Source organism: Bufo bufo, chromosome 3 (genome assembly GCF_905171765.1).
Source record: "Bufo bufo chromosome 3, aBufBuf1.1, whole genome shotgun sequence".
Classification (NCBI taxonomy): domain Eukaryota; kingdom Metazoa; phylum Chordata; class Amphibia; order Anura; family Bufonidae; genus Bufo; species Bufo bufo.
In genome coordinates, this window is record NC_053391.1 from 471,287,512 (window position 1) to 471,300,188 (window position 12,677).

A 12,677-nucleotide genomic window follows, 5' to 3' on the forward strand; every position below is an offset into this window, starting at 1 on the left:
TGGCCACGTGGACAATTTGGAGACCCAGAAGTTGAATGGGGCCGAACCATCAGTCAGTACGTGGAGGGGTGTGCACAGGTACTGTTCCACCATGTTAGTGAAATGTTGCCTCCTGCTAACACGTTCCGTATCAGGTGGTGGTGCAGTTAGCTGTGGCGTGGTGACAAAACTTTTCCACATCTCTGCCATGCTAACCCTGCCCTCAGAGGAGCTGGCCGTGACACAGCTGCGTTGGCGACCTCTTGCTCCTCCTCTGCCTTCGCCTTGGGCTTCCACTGGTTCCCCTGTGACATTTGGGAATGCTCTCATTAGCGCGTCTACCAACGTGCTCTTGTACTCACGCATCTTCCTATCACGCTCCAGTGTAGGAAGTAAGGTGGGCACATTGTCTTTGTACCGGGGATCCAGCAGGGTGGCAACCCAGTATTCCGCACACGTTAAAACTTGGGCAACTCTGCTGTCGTTGCGCAGGCACTGCAGCATGTAGTCGCTCATGTGTGTCAGGCTGCCCAGAGGTAAGGACAAGCTGTCCTCTGTGGGAGGCGTATCGTCATCATCCTGTGTTTCCCCCCAGCCAAGCACCAGTGATGGGCCCGAGCTGCTTTGGGTGCCACCCCGCTGTGAACATGCTTCATCCTCATCCTCCTCCACCTCCTCCTCATCCTCGTCCTCCTCGTCCTCCAGTAGTGGGCCCTGTCTGGCCACATTTGTACCTGGCCTCTGGTGTTGCAAAAAACCTCCCTCTGAGTCACTTTGAAGAGACTGGCCTGAAAGTGCTAAAAATGACCCCTCTTCCTCCTCTTCCTCCTGGGCCACCTCCTCTTCCATCATCGCCCTAAGTGTTTTCTCAAGGAGACATAGAAGTGGTATTGTAACGCTGATAACGGCGTCATCGCCACTGGCCATGTTGGTGGAGTACTCGAAACAGCGCAACAGGGCACACAGGTCTCGCATGGAGGCCCAGTCATTGGTGGTGAAGTGTGTCTGATCCGCAGTGCGACTGACCCGCAGTGCGACTGACCCGTGCGTGCTGCAGCTGAAACTCCACTATGGCCTGCTGCTGCTCGCACAGTCTGTCCAGCATATGCAAGGTGGAGTTCCACCTGGTGGGTACGTCGCATATGAGGCGGTGAGCGGGAAGGCCGAAGTTACGCTGTAGCGCAGACAGGCGAGCAGCGGCAGGGTGTGAACGCCGGAAGCGCGAACAGACGGCCCGCACTTTATGCAGCAGATCTGACATGTCGGGGTAGTTGCGAATGAACTTCTGCACCACCAAATTCAGCACATGCGCCAGGCAAGGGATGTGCGTCAAACCGGCTAGTCCCAGAGCTGCAACGAGATTTCGCCCATTATCGCACACCACCAGGCCGGGCTTGAGGCTCACCGGCAGCAACCACTCGTCGGTCTGTTGTTCTATACCCCGCCACAACTCCTGTGCGGTGTGGGGCCTGTCCCCCAAATATATGAGTTTCAGAATGGCCTGCTGACGTTTACCCCGTGCTGTGCTGAAGTTGGTGGTAAAGGTGTGTGGCTGACTGGATGAGCAGGTGGAAGAAGAGGAGGAGGAAGCTGAGTAGGAGGAGGAGGAGACAGGAGGCAAAGAATGTTGCCCTGCGATCCTTGGCGGCGGAAGGATGTGCGCCAAACAGCTCTCCGCCTGGGGCCCAGCCGCCACTACATTTACCCAGTGTGCAGTTAGGGAGATATAGCGTCCCTGGCCGTGCTTACTGGTCCACGTATCTGTGGTTAGGTGGACCTTGCCACAGATGGCGTTGCGCAGTGCACACTTGATTTTATCGGACACTTGTTTGTGCAGAGAAGGCACGGCTCTCTTGGAGAAGTAGTGGCGGCTGGGAACAACATACTGTGGGACAGCAAGTGACATGAGCTGTTTGAAGCTGTGTGTGTCCACCAGCCTAAATGACAGCATTTCATAGGCCAGTAGTTTAGAAATGCTGGCATTCAGGGCCAGGGATCGAGGGTGGCTAGGTGGGAATTTACGCTTTCTCTCAAATGTTTGTGAGATGGAGAGCTGAACGCTGCCGTGTGACATGGTTGAGATGCTTGGTGACGCAGGTGGTGGTGTTGGTGGTACATCCCATGTTTGCTGGGCAGCAGGTGCCAACGTTCCTCCAGAGGCGGAGGAAGAGGCCGAGGCGGCGGCAGCAGCACAAGAGGCCGAGGCAGCAGCAGCAGAAGAGGTAGCAGGGGGAGCCTGAGTGACTTCTTTGTTTTTAAGGTGTTTACTCCACTGCAGTTCATGCTTTGCATGCAGGTGCCTGGTCATGCAGGTTGTGCTAAGGTTCAGAACGTTAATGCCTCGCTTCAGGCTCTGATGGCACAGCGTGCAAACCAATCGGGTCTTGTCGTCAGCACATTGTTTGAAGAAGTGCCATGCCAGGGAACTCCTTGAAGCTGCCTTTGGGGTGCTCGGTCCCAGATGGCGGCGGTCAGTAGCAGGCGGAGTCTCTTGGCGGCGGGTGTTCTGATTTTGCCCACTGCTCCCTCTTTTGCTACGCTGTTGGTTCGGTCTCACCACTGCCTCTTCCTCCGAACAGTGAAAGTCAGTGGCACGACCTTCATTCCATGTGGGGTCTAGGACCTCATCGTCCCCTGCATCGTCTTCCACCCAGTCTTGATCCCTGACCTCCTGTTCAGTCTGCACACTGCAGAAAGACGCAGCAGTTGGCACCTGTGTTTCGTCATCATCAGAGACGTGCTGAGGTGGTATTCCCATGTCCTCATCATCAGGAAAAATAAGTGGTTGTGCGTTAGTGCATTCTATCTCTTCCACCCCTGGGGAAGGGCTAGGTGGATGCCCTTGGGAAACCCTGGCAGCAGAGTCTTCAAACAGCATAAGAGACTGCTGCATAACTTGAGGCTCAGACAGTTTCCCTGATATGCATGGGGGTGATGTGACAGACCGATGGGCTTGGTTTTCATGCGCCATCTGTGCACTTTCTGCAGAAGACTGGGTGGAAGATAATGTGAACGTGCTGGATCCACTGTCGGCCACCCAATTGACTAATGCCTGCACCTGCTCAGGCCTTACCATCCTTAGAACGGCATTGGGCCCCACCAAATATCGCTGTAAATTCTGCTGGCTACTGGGACCTGAGGTAGTTGGTTCACTAGGACGTGTGGCTGTGGCAGAACGGCCACGTCCTCTCCCAGCACCAGAGGGTCCACTAACACCACCACGACCATGTCCACGTCCGCGTCCCTTATTAGATGTTTTCCTCATTGTTCCCGTTCACCACAATTTTGAGAATGGCAAATTTGGGAATGGTTTTTCAACCCAGCAAAAAAAGTGTGCCTTTACGGTCACTACAAATAACTTGACCAGCTAAAACAGTAGAGATTTGGTTAAATAGAGATGTGAGGCCTGTTTTTTTTTGCGCTGTGTGACAGGTATAGGTTTAATCACAGAATCAGATTTCTATCAGCACGCTAGCGTGTGTCTTAGGTTTTTCTGAATGACACTATCACTAGCTTCAATGTAAGATATTCTGTTTGGGATAGATTTCAAGTAGGCCTCAAATACCAGAAACTAGTTATTTTGAGAATGGCAAATTTGGGAATGGTTTTTCAACCCAAAAAAATAAGTGTGCTTTTACGGTCACTACAAATAACTTGACCAGCTAAAACAGTAGAGATTTGGTTAAATAGAGATGTGAGGCCTGTTTTTTTTTGCGCTGTGTGACAGGTATAGGTTTAATCACAGAATCAGATTTCTATCAGCACGCTAGCGTGTGTCTTAGGTTTTTCTGAATGACACTATCACTAGCTTTAATGTAAGATATTCTTTTTGGGATAGATTTCAAGTAGGCCTCAAATACCAGAAACTAGTTATTTTGAGAATGGCAAATTTGGGAATGGTTTTTCAACCCAAAAAAAAAAGTGTGCTTTTACGGTCACTACAAATAACTTGACCAGCTAAAACAGTAGAGATTTGGTTAAATAGAGATGTGAGGCCTGTTTTTTTTTGCGCTGTGTGACAGGTATAGGTTTAATCACAGAATCAGATTTCTATCAGCACGCTAGCGTGTGTCTTAGGTTTTTCTGAATGACACTATCACTAGCTTCAATGTAAGATATTCTTTTTGGGATAGATTTCAAGTAGGCCTCAAATACCAGAAACTAGTTATTTTGAGAATGGCAAATTTGGGAATGGTTTTTCAACCCAGAAAAAAAAGTGTGCTTTTACGGTCACTACAAATAACTTGACCAGCTAAAACAGTACAGATTTGGTTGAATAGAAATGTCAGGTCTATTTTTTAGGCGCTGGGTGACAGGCTCAACTTGCCCCTGATGTAATATATGGCCAAAAAATAACCACACTGTTGATGGTTAAATGCACTTGGGTGACACAGGCTCAGCCTGCACCAGATGTAGTATATGGCCAAAAAATAATCAGACTGTCGATGGTTAAATGCACTTCGGAGACACAGGCTCAGCCTGCAGCTGATGTAGTATATGGCCAAAAAATAACCAGACTGTTGATGGTTAAATGCACTTCGGTGACACAGGCTCAGCCTGCAGCTGATGTAGGATATAGCACAAAATAACCACACTATCGATGGTTAAATACACTTGGTGATAGCTTGTGCTGGCGCACCACAAGTCACAAAATGGCCGCCGATCACCCCAGAAAAAAAGTGATCTAAAAACGCTCTGGGCAGCCTCAAAAAAGTCAGCAAGTCAATAATAGCACTTCAATGATCCACAGCTGCAGATCGATCACAGAATGAAGTCTTTTGGAGGAGTTAATCTGCCTAATCTCGCCCTAACGTCGCAGCTGCAACCTCTCCCTATACTGATCATAGCAGAGTGACGTGCGGCGCTACGTGACTCCAGCTTAAATAGAGGCTGGGTCACATGCTGCACTGGCCAATCACAGCCATGCCAATAGTAGGCATGGCTGTGATGGCCTCTTGGGGCAAGTAGTATGACGCTTGTTGATTGGCTGCTTTGCAGCCTTTCAAAAAGCGCCAAGAAAGAGCCGAACACCGAACCCGAACCCGGACTTTTACGAAAATGTTCGGGTTCGGGTCCGTGTCACGGACACCCCAAAATTCGGTACGAACCCGAACTATACAGTTCGGGTTCGCTCATCCCTACTTATATTCCATTAATCATGCCCCTTTAGTTCATTATTTTTTTTTTCTATTGTTTTGAAAAATTACACTGTGATGTTTATATTAGTACATAACATAGTAACATAGTAACATAGTACATAAGGCCGAAAAAAGACATTTGTCCATCCAGTTCGGCCTGTTATCCTGCAAGTTGATCTAGAGGAAGGCAAAAAAAACCTGTGAGGTAGAAGCCAATTTTCCTCACTTTAGGGGAATAAAAAATTCCTTCCTGACTCCAATCAGGCAATCAGAATAACTCCCTGGATCAACGACCCCTCTCTAGTAGCTATAGCCTGTAATATTATTTCGCTCTAGAAACACATCGAGGCCCCTCTTGAATTCCTTTATTGTACTCACCATCACCACCTCCTCAGGCAGAGAGTTCCATAGTCTCACTGCTCTTACCGTAAAGAATCCTTTTCTATGTTTGTGTACAAACCTTCTTTCCTCCAAACGCAGAGGATGTCCCCTCGTCACAGTCACAGTCCTGGGGATAAATAGATGATGGGATAGATCTCTGTACGGACCCCTGATATATTTATACATAGTAATTAGATCTCCCCTCAGTCGTCTTTTTTCTAACGTGAATAACCCTAATTTTGATAATCTTTCAGGGTACTGTAGTTGCCCCATTCCAGTTATTACTTTAGTTGCCCTCCTCTGGACCCTCTCCAGCTCTGCTATGTCTGCCTTGTTCACTGGAGCCCAGAACTGTACACAGTACTCCATGTGTGGTCTGACTAATAATTTGTAAAGTAGTAGGAATATGTTCTCATCACGGGCATCTATGCCCCTTTTGATGCAACCCATTACCTTATTGGCCTTGGCAGCAGCTGCCTGACACTGTTTTTTGCAGCTTAGTTTGCTGTTTATTAAAATTCCTAGATCCTTTTCCATGTCAGTGTTACCAAGTGTTTTATCATTTAGTATGTACGGGTGACTTGCATTATTTCTTCCCATGTGCATAACCTTACATTTGTCAGTGTTAAACCTCATCTGCCACTTATCTGCCCAAGCCTCCAATCTATCCAGATCCCTCTGTAGTAGTATACTGTCCTCTTCAGTGTTAATTACTTTACACAGTTTAGCGTTATCTGCGAAAATTGATATTTTACTATGCAAGCCTTCTACAAGATCATTAATAAATATATTGAAGAGAATAGGGCCCAATACTGACCCCTGAGGTACTCCACTAGTGACAGTGACCCAATCTGAGTATGTACCGTTAATAACCACCCTCTGTTTTCTATCATTGAGCCAGTTACTTACCCACTTACAGACGTTTTCTCCCAGTCCAAGCATTCTCATTTTATATACTAACCTTTTATGTGTTACAGTGTCAAATGCTTTGGAGAAGTCCAGATATACGACATCCATTGATTCGCCGCTGTCAAGTCTAGAACTTACCTCCTCATAGAAACTGATTAAATTAGTTTGACATGACTGATCCCTCACAAAGCCATGCTGATATGGCGTTATTTGCTTATTTCCGTTAAGATGCTCTAAGATAGCATCTCTCAGAAAACCTTCAAACAGTTTACCCACAACAGATGTTAAACTTACCGGCCTATAGTTTCCAGGCTCTGTTTTTGGACCCTTTTTGAATATTGGCACCACATTTGCCATGCGCCAATCCTGTGGGACATTCCCTGTCAGTATAGAGTCCGCAAATATCAGAAATAAGGGTCTGGCTATGACATTACTTAATTCCCTTAGGATACGGGGGTGTATGCCATCCGGTCCTGGCGATTTGTCTATTTTGATCTTTTTAAGTCGCTGTTGTACTTCTTCCTGGGTCAGACAGGACACTTTTAATGGCAAATTTATTTCAACATTCAGCATTTCATCTGACAGTTTATATTCCTCAGTGAATACACTGGAGAAAAAAATATTTAACAGCTTTGCTTTCTCCTCGTCGCTCTCTGCGAATCCCCCCTCATTACTCTTTAAAGGGCCGACACCTTCAGATTTATACTTTTTAACATTTATATAATTGAAGAACATTTTAGGGTTAGTTTTACTCTCTTTGGCAATTAATCTCTCGGTCTCTAGTTTGACCGCTTTAATTTGTTTTTTACATGTTCTGTTTTTTTCCTTATAGTTTTTCGGTGCTTCCGTGCTACCCTCCTGTTTTAGTGTTTTATATGCTTTCTTTTTGTCATTTATTGCTTTCTTTACAGTTCTGTTTATCCACATTGGTTTCTTTTTGTTCCTTAACCTTTTATTCCCATACAGTATGTACCTCTCACAATGAGATTTTAGGATGTTTTAAAGATATCCCATTTTGTGGCTGTATTTTTATTTTTGAGGACTTTGTCCCAGTTAGTTAGGCCTATGGCCTCTCTTAGTTGTCTAAATTTAGCTTTTTTGAAGTTTGGTATTTTTGTTCCTCCCTGTAGAAACGCTCTTTTGAATGATAATTGGAAGGTTATTACTTTATGGTCACTATTTCCCAGGTGTCCCCCAACCTGCACGTCTGTTGTTCTGTCAGGTCTATTGGTTAATACTAAGTCCAGTATGGCCGTCCCTCTAGTCGGGTCCTGAACTAGTTGGGAGAGATAATTGTCTTTGGTTATTGCCAAAAATCTGTTTCCTTTATGAGATATACAAGTTTCAGTTTCCCAGTCTATATCTGGGTAGTTGAAGTCCCCCATAATAAGCACCTCATTATGATTTGCCGCCTTGTCTATCTTGTTTAGTAGTAGATTTTCTGTGGACTCTGGTATATTAGGTGGTTTATAGTAAACTCCTATTAGTAATTTATTGTTGTTTTTAGCTCCATGTATCTCTACCCACAGTGACTCCACATGTTAATGTCCCTCACTTATATCTTCACGGAATGTGGGCTTTAGACAGGACTCTGTTCCTCTCAGCAATGAAGTCCTCTATGGGATTCAAGTCTCATCGAAAACAACTAAACATTGTCATATCATTGTGCATAAGCGTTGATTACATAACCAATGTAATGTATTGTTTATTTTCCTTGTCAATGACTTAAAAAAACAATAAAAATTGTTAATAATAATAAAAGATAAAAAAAAGGAGATATAACAGTCTGCCTGTGCTTACTGGTCCACGTTTTGCTGATTATGTGGACCTTGCCTTAGATGGCATTGCACAATGCACACCTGATTTTACCCGGCACTTGTTCGTGCAGGGCAGGGATGGCCCCCCTGGAAAAATAGTGGTGGCTGGGAACCACGTACTGTGGTACAGCCCCCATCATTAAGTTTTTAAAAGTGTCCATCTTCACCAGATGGAATGGCAGCATTACAAAGGCCAGAAATTTTGAAATGTTGGCATACAGGGCCAGGGGTTGCGGCTGGGTAGGGGGGAAGGTACTTCCTCTTTCTCTCCAGTGTTTGGGGGATGGACAGCTGAACGCTTCTATGGGACAGTGTGTAGAAGTTCGGTGACACTGATGGTGGTGTTGCTGTCACATCCTCTCTTTTCAGGGTGCCAAGTGGCCCTGTCCCTCCAAAGGGTTTAGGTGGAAGACAGATGCACATGGGCCACTGGTGCCAACTCTGCACTTTTAGCAGGGGACCAGGTGGAAGACAATTTGCAGGAATTGGAGGCACTGTCAGCCATCCAATCTAATGCCCCTCTACTTCTTCTGACCTCACTATTCATACAGCGGTATTCAGGCCTACAAAATGATGTACAATGCCCTGTCAACTGCGTGCACCAGAGGAAGGTGTTTCATTTGGGCGCGTAACTGGCACAGATAGACAACTTCCTCTTCCTGCAGCAGGAGCTCCACTTCCACCAACACCAGCAGCACAACAACACCAAACCCTTCCCTTATTTGAGAGTACCCACAAAATTACCGGAAAAGTTGCAATGTCCGGCTCTACGGTGTAGCAGTCTATTGACGGTGTCGGCATGGATCCTGGCTGTATTCAAGCCCAATTGAACATGCAGAAAAAGCTAATATAGATCCAGAAAATAAAAACAAGGACTCTTTTAATTCTTCTTATTAAAATATCCAAAAACATGTTAAAACCTCCTGTAAAAATTCTGACTTATTTTGACTTGTACAGGTCTTAATCATACTGTAGATCACATAGTAACAAAAAAGCCCACAAATTTAACAGACTGCTTAACTATACTATTACACTGTCACAGATGCAAATGAGGTGTTTTGCACCCCCAAAAATGTCACTGACAGAAATAACAGAGTGATCTAATATATAAAGCTGAGTGTATGTGTGTATGTGCAACGGGTGCCTCCCCCCGGGGCCACTTATTGCGACCAAGGCTTTGGCTCTGAAGCAATAAATAGGGGAAATAATTGAGGGATTTGAAAGAATAACTTGAGTCCAGACCTTGAGAAGAAGTTCAATGGCAGCTTTACTTGAATAAACATTTCTTCTAACAGTTTTCAGGCTTTGTCTTGGTTCCAGCAGGAATTTAGCATGAACTGGCAGGCAAACTCAACTCTGCTTTCTCTCTTTCTCTCTGCTGTACTGACAGGCTAGCTTAGTAGCTTTTATGCCTTCTTTATGCTGCACTCTTTAGTCTGATTTAGTTTCAGCCAAGGAATAGGTTAGTCTCCTGTCAGCTGTAACACGGAGTCTAAACCGGAACAAACTATAACTGCCACCCCTCCTTCTGGTAGCAAGCAGGACTTACCCACTTTTGCCCAAAAGGGGGGAGAATGGAATGATGAGTTCATTAGATAGCGCTGCCATAAAAACTGCCACCTGCTGGTGAACCAGGTATATTACAGTTTATATTACCAGTTGCTTAACAATATTATATATGGACATTGTGGTGAACCTGGAACGAAATAGATACGATGACAATTATGTTAGACCATTAAAGACAGTAGCAGGGTGCAGGAGTGGTATCACCACTCTGGGGTGTTACATATGTCCGCTAAAGATATCCGTACCGTTGCATAATTTGACACACGGGTACATCAGGTGTTTTAGACCGGGTCCCACCTCTCTAGCACGTACCGTTACTGAGATATTCCCCCAAAAATGCATTAGCCAATAGAAGCCTGGTCACATGACCCTTATCAGCCAATTGAAGCTCTCAGGTCCTTATTCTCCACATGAACACAGTTTTACACCAGGTTTCCATAACAACCCAGCCATTTTTCTTCACTGCTATAGCTCAGCTTTGAAAGGGCAGGGCGCTGTGGATGACACTGTTAAGGGAGTGGAGTGCTGTGGAGGTCACAGTTAAGGGGGCAGGTAGGGTGGCCATTGAACCCAGGTCCTGCTAAGCCACGCCCCATCCCAGTTAGGCCACAACCCCTTCCACACCGCAGCCGACGGGGATTGAAAAAGTGAAGGTAAAAATTAACTTCTGTTAGCAGCAGGGGTGGGAGGGAGGGTGACTTTTTCCCTGCAGCTCATGCTCAGACAGCACAGTGCTGCTGTCTGATAGTGAGCTGTTCAAATTTCATCTGGCATTTAGACCACAAGATGTCTTTTTTAGTGTTGATCGTGTACTCGAGTAGAACACCTCGGGATGCTCGGGAGCACCTGAGCAAAATGGAAGTCAATGGGAGAACCCGAGCATTAAACCAGGCACCCCCTGCTCTGAAGAGGGGAGGGTGCCTGGTTCCTAGGAAAATGTCAGAAATTGATGGAAACACCACCGAAATGGTTTGGGAACAGCATGGGGAATGATGTTGTCCGAGTAGTACGCCACTTTTACAGACAATAATACGCACAAAACCAAAGGCCGCTGTGGAGGTCACAGTTAAAGGGATGGGGTACTGTAGATGTCACTGTTATAGTGGATACTGTCTATAACTTTTAACAACACACACAAACATTAAATGAATTAGATGAAATATACCCATGCGAAGCCGGGTCCTTCTGCTAGTTAACTATAATATTACAGTGTGACGGATGAAAAGGAGATGTTTTGCGCACAGAAATTTAGGTGTATGTCACCGACAGAAATAACAGACTGATTATACTATTACAGTGTGACGGATGCAAAGGAGGTGTTTTGCACCCCAAAAAATGGCTATAAGTCACCAAAAGATTGTCACGGATGGTGTTGCAGAAAACTAGAAGTCACAAATAAAGATACAACTGACTTGATCCCAAACTAAGGAACATATGGGTGAGCCCTACAAAAAGCCCTAGAGCTCTCCCTGACTGCTCAGCCCATGCAAAGATCTTAATGATAGAAAGTTGCATGCCCCCGTACCTAGACTGAGTAACACCTGAAAACCCTATAATAGTGAGGGGACACGACTACCGGCCCCCTGCACTCAATACGGAGGGAGTCAGGGTCTCCTAGAATCAAGCCAACAGGAAAACACAAATAAAGGAATAGACTTATCTGAGGAACCAGCAGTTGCAGCAACTAGCAGTGACCACAATCCAGGAAGTGGTATAAACCGCAAAGTGAAGCAGTATGGGAGGGGATATAAAGGGAGGCGATCACTGCTAATGGACCACTGAGGAAGGGGTAACAACAGACCCCGAAACGCGTTTGGTGCTAGGACCCCTTGATGGACTTGGACTTTTTGTGCTAAAATACCGCTTGTATCGGAACTATTCCTGTCTTCAACCGCAGACCCGACGCGCACTCTCTGAAGCTTGGCTGTATGAGCTTATTACGCTCACCTGCACAGCAAGCCCAGCGCGGAAAAAGGAGACTGTAAATTTATCCAAGTGCCGGCTCTTAGACCTCACGGAGCGGCGCCGGAAAGACAGACAAGAGATCGTGACCATCACAAGACATCCCCGAATTCAAAGCACCGACACAGCGGCGGAGCACAATTTCATAGCGAAACAGTGAGTAATAGCGGGACGCCGCATCAATAAATCACTGCATCATTAGCTGTATTGCTACTTCGTTCCGTGGAGATTTTTGTGCAAAATATTCCAAAGAACGATTTTTCCACTATATCCAAACCAATTTGGATGGACATTACACTATAAGACTTGTTGCATCCCTCAAATACCCAGAGGCTATATTTTATGTATTTTATGTTATTATTGGTACAAAAAGTTTGAGGAACCTTTTAATATCCGGATTGTACGTTTTATCGTTTTAAGTAGTAATATATGAATTGTTTATGTGTTGTATTATTAATAAACTGTGAGGTTCCTGTATTAAGAGAGTGCCCAGTATCTTTTTAACATTTTTATATTGCACCAAAGGAAGGGTGATTCCTTTTTACTGAGAGCACCTCTCCAGTTGTTAGCACCAATCCAGTGCGCCACTTCTCTGCATTTTGATCACTGCTAATAGATGACAGCTGGTAGAGGGAGGAGAGATGACAAAACGATACCAAAACAAAAGAACATCATGCAAGAGGTACTGAAGAATGTCTGTCAGAACTTCTCAGAGATCTGGCGGTGACACAGATTTAGCAGCCAGATTAAGTATTGTATTTCTGTGTCACTGGTGCAAAGGAGGTGTATTGAACCCACCAAAAATGCCTATAGGTAACCAACAGACTTCACAGACACATTAAAAGCCTCACACTTCCCTCACTGCAGCAGCGTCCTGTCCCTACACTAGTTAGAGCTGAATGGTGGCGCAACATGTGATCCAGCA